Below are 4604 nucleotides of genomic sequence, written 5' to 3'. Positions count from 1 at the left end.
GGGATCACAGCCGTGGCTCATATCACAACTCCCTCGGAGACACCCGCTGAGAGTGGGATCACAGCCGTGGCTCATATCACAACTCCCTCAGAGAAACCCGCTGAGAGTGGGATCACAGCCGTGGCTCATATCACAACTCCCTCGGAGACACCCGCTGAGAGTGGGATCACAGCCGTGGCTCATATCACAACTCCCTCGGAGACACCCGCTGAGAGTGGGATCACAGCCGTGGCTCATTCCTCCAGACACACTTGAGAGCAATTGTGGCTCATAGTGCCTTCCTCAGAGACACCCGCTGAGAGTGGGATCTTCAGCCGTGGCTCATATCAAACCTACAACCTTTCCTACTAGCTCAAACGCTCTAGACCCCGCTGAGGTCTGTATCTCCAGGTCATAGACTGAGCTGTTTCCTGAGGTCTGTATCTCCAGGTTAGACTGAGCTGTGTCCTGTCCAGGTAGACTGGCTCTGTATCTCCAGGTTAGACTGAGCTGTGTCCTGTCTAGGTCTGTATCTCCAGGTTAGACTGAGCTGTGGTCTGTATCTCCAGGTTAGACTGAGCTGTGTCCTGTCTCCAGGTTAGACTGTGTCTGTATCTCCAGGTTAGACTGAGCTGTGGCCTGTCTCCAGGTCTGTATCTCCAGGTTAGACTGAGCTGTGGTCTGTATCTCCAGGTTAGACTGAGCTGTGTCCTGTATCTCCAGGTCTGTGTGGTCTGTATCTCCAGGTTAGACTGAGCTGTGTCCTGTCTAGGTCTGTATCCCCAGGTTAGACTGAGCTGTGTCCTGTCTAGGTCTGTATCTCCAGGTTAGACTGAGCTGTGTCCTGTCTAGGTCTGTATCCCCAGGTTAGACTGAGCTGTGTCCTGTGTAGGTCAGAATCTCCAGGTAGACTGAGCTGTGGTCTGTATCTCCAGGTTAGACTGAGCTGTGGTCTGTATCTCCAGGTTAGACTGAGCTGTGGTCTGTCTGTATCTCCAGGTTAGACTGAGCTGTGTCCTGTCTAGGTCTGTATCTCCAGGTTAGACTGAGCTGTGTCCTGTCTAGGTCTGTATCTCCAGGTTAGACTGAGCTGTGTCCTGTCTAGGTCTGTATCTCCAGGTTAGACTGAGCTGTGTCCTGTATCTCCAGGTTAGACTGAGCTGTGGTCTGTATCTCCAGGTTAGACTGAGCTGTGTCCTGTCTAGGTCTGTATCTCCAGGTTAGACTGAGCTGTGGCCTGTATCTCCAGGTTAGACTGAGCTGTGTCCTGTCTAGGTCTGTATCTCCAGGTTAGACTGAGCTGTGGTCCTGTATCTCCAGGTTAGACTGAGCTGTGGTCTGTATCTCCAGGTTAGACTGAGCTGTGGTCTGTATCTCCAGGTTAGACTGAGCTGTGGTCTGTATCTCCAGGTAAACTGAGCTGTGGCCTGTATCTGTATCTCCAGGTTAGACTGAGCTGTGGGTTAGACTGAGCTGTGGCCTGTATCTCCAGGTTAGACTGAGCTGTGGTCTGTGTAGGTCTGTATCTCCAGGTTAGACTGAGCTGTGGCCTGTATCTCCAGGTTAGACTGAGCTGTGGTCTGTGTAGGTCTGTATCTCCAGGTTAGACTGAGCTGTGGTCTGTATCTCCAGGTTAGACTGAGCTGTGGTCTGTGTAGGTCTGTATCTCCAGGTTAGACTGAGCTGTGGTCTGTATCTCCAGGTTAGACTGAGCTGTGGTCTGTATCTCCAGGTTAGACTGAGCTGTGGCCTGTATCTCCAGGTTAACTGAGCTGTGGTCTGTATCTCCAGGTTAGACTGAGCTGTGGTCTGTATCTCCAGGTTAGACTGAGCTGTGGTCTGTATCTCCAGGTTAGACTGAGCTGTGGCCTGTATCTCCAGGTAAACTGAGCTGTGGTCTGTATCTCCAGGTTAGACTGAGCTGTGGCCTGTCTAGGTCTGTATCTCCAGGTAAACTGAGCTGTGGTCTGTATCTCCAGGTAAACTGAGCTGTGGTGAGTCTCTGTTTCCAGCCAGATCAGCCAGTCAGTGAGAGAGAGACCAGGGGATTCCTTTCCTTCTCCTGGTTGATCCAGCCTGTCCGGCGCTGCAGACAGATTGAGCCGTGGATCCTGGTCAGATGAAGCAGACTGTCTGGGGAAGCGCTGCTTGTATTGACAGATGGCTTATTGTCCCGCGGCTTCAGTCCCCTTCTGCATCCCACTCCTCAGGCTGGAAGCCCTAACACTGTTAATGTTATACCACGGGTCCTTCCCACTGCGGGGTGGGAGGTGATGGGTGTGTGACGTCTGTGTCAGTCAGTGGAGGCTGCTGAGGGGAGGACGGCTCATATTAATGGCTGGAACTGAGTAAATGTAATGGTATCATGGTTCATGTCCATTCACTCCTTTCCAGACATTATTATGAGCCATCCTCCCCTCTGTAGCCTCAACGTGTGTGTGTGTGTGTGTGTGTGTGTGTGTGTGTGTGTGTGTGTGTGTGTGTGTGTGTGTGTGTGAACGAGTTTAACTACACTAGAAGTCCCCAAAAGAATTGTAAATGAACAAAAAGTTGACCAACTGGGGACATTTTGTTGGTCCCCACATTTTGCAGTTTATCAGTCTTGTGAAGGTATCACCCAGTATAGATATCCCCCGTTGCTTGGGCTGCTCACGAGTCAAATGCTATTTCTAAGGGGTTTAGGGTTTAGGGTTAAAGGTGGAATTAGGGTTAGGTTTAGGTTTAGTGTCAGGAGCTAGGGTTAGTTTTCAGGTAAGGGTTAAGTTAAGGGTTAAGTTTAGGGTTAGGGTTAGGTTTAGGTTTAGTGTCAGGAGTTAGGGTTAGTTTTCAGGTAAGGGTTAAGTTTAGGGCTAGGGTTAGGTTTAGGTTTAGTGTCAGGAGTTAGGGTTAGTTTTCAGGTAAGGGTTAAGTTTAGGGTTAGGTTCAGGGGTTAGGGAAAATAGGATTTTTAATGGGACTGAATTGTGTGTCCCCACAAGGTTAGTTGAAAAAGACTGTGTGTGTTAGAGCTGGTGACTTAGCCATTAGCCTGCCGCCCACCCACTCCCTCTCCCTCTCACTGTACTGGAGCGGTGTTCCTGCTGAGAAAGGCCTTGCCCCCCACCTTGCTGTTCTCCTCTAGTCACTGAAGGCATCATTACAACTCAGAGGGTGTGTGTGTGTGTGTGTGTGTGTGTGTGTGTGTGTGTGTGTGTGTGTGTGTGTGTGTGTGTGTGTGTGTGTGTGTGTGAGAGAGAGAGAGAGTGCATGTGTGTTTGTGCGTCTTCGTTTGTGTGTGTGACGTTTACTTCTGTGTGTCTGCGTTTGTTCATGCCTGTGTGTTTGTTGGCATCATATGCTTCTGTATCTGTGTGTGTGTGTGTGTGTGTGTGTGTGTGTGTGTGTGTGTGTGTGTGTGTGTGTGTGTGTGTGTGTGTGTGTGTGTGTGTGTGTGTGTGTGTGTGTGTGTGTGTGTGTGTGTAACGTTATTATTTTAGTGTGTTTGTCTCTGTATGCGTTCTTCTGTATCACGGTGTATCAGAGTGAGAGAGAGACGAGGGAATCCCATGTCTCTCAGATGGATCCTTTGGCAGCCATTACTCACTGTTAGCCAATGCCAAACTCTACGGCGGGGAACTAAGAGAGAATAGACCAATGGATATTTCAGTTGCCATCTGTTGTTAGCATAAAGAGTCCTTTAATGTGCACTTAAAGCAGGAAGTAGAAAGCTCCTGAAATGCCTGATTGTTTTTAGTTTCAGGGACCTTATATCTGACCATGGAGTTTAGACTGGACCTGTTTTTAGTTTCAGGGACCTTATATCTGACCATGGAGTTTAGACTGGACCTGTTTTTAGTTTCAGGGACCTTATATCTGACCATGGAGTTTAGACTGGACCTGTTTTTAGTTTCAGGGACCTTATATCTGACCATGGAGTTTAGACTGACCTGTTTTTAGTTTCAGGGACCTTATATCTGACCATGGAGTTTAGACTGGACCTGTTTTTAGTTTCAGGGACCTTATATCTGACCATGGAGTTTAGACTGACCTGTTTTTAGTTTCAGGGACCTTATATCTGACCATGGAGTTTAGACTGGACCTGTTTTTAGTTTCAGGGACCTTATATCTGACCATGGAGTTTAGACTGGACCTGTTTTTAGTTTCAGGGACCTTATATCTGACCATGGAGTTTAGACTGGACCTGTTTTTAGTTTCAGGGACCTTATATCTGACCATGGAGTTTAGACTGGACCTGTTTTTAGTTTCAGGGACCTTATATCTGACCATGGAGTTTAGACTGGACCTGTTTTTAGTTTCAGGGACCTTATATCTGACCATGGAGTTTAGACTGGACCTGTTTTTAGTTTCAGGGACCTTATATCTGACCATGGAGTTTAGACTGGACCTGTTTTTAGTTTCAGGGACCTTATATCTGACCATGGAGTTTAGACTGGACCTGTTTTTAGTTTCAGGGACCTTATATCTGACCATGGAGTTTAGACTGGACCTGTTTTTAGTTTCAGGGACCTTATATCTGACCATGGAGTTTAGACTGGACCTGTTTTTAGTTTCAGGGACCTTATATCTGACCATGGAGTTTAGACTGGACCTGTTTTTAGTTTCAGGGACCTTATATCTGACCATGG

The 4604-nt window shown here is 48.0% G+C and overlaps 2 long non-coding RNA genes across 2 annotated transcripts in view; both read left to right on the top strand.

Annotated features, from left to right (window-relative positions):
• LOC127919692 (uncharacterized) overlaps positions 1–148 on the top strand; it is a 1880-nt gene extending 1732 nt beyond the window's left edge. The window contains exon 3 of the long non-coding RNA XR_008103762.1: positions 1–148. This exon is cut by the window's left edge and continues 985 nt beyond it. This is a non-coding gene — a long non-coding RNA (uncharacterized LOC127919692).
• Positions 149–1163: 1015 nt separating this feature from the next.
• Positions 1164–2029, top strand: LOC127919691 (uncharacterized). Its single transcript, XR_008103761.1, has 4 exons — positions 1164–1268; positions 1512–1581; positions 1612–1651; positions 1831–2029. It is a non-coding gene; the product is annotated as an uncharacterized LOC127919691 (long non-coding RNA).
• Positions 2030–4604: the final 2575 nt, after the last annotated feature.

This window comes from Oncorhynchus keta, unplaced genomic scaffold (genome assembly GCF_023373465.1).
Source record: "Oncorhynchus keta strain PuntledgeMale-10-30-2019 unplaced genomic scaffold, Oket_V2 Un_contig_17373_pilon_pilon, whole genome shotgun sequence".
NCBI lineage: Eukaryota > Metazoa > Chordata > Actinopteri > Salmoniformes > Salmonidae > Oncorhynchus > Oncorhynchus keta.
Note: the sequence above shows the minus strand (reverse complement) of the source record. Positions and strands in the feature narration are given on the sequence as shown.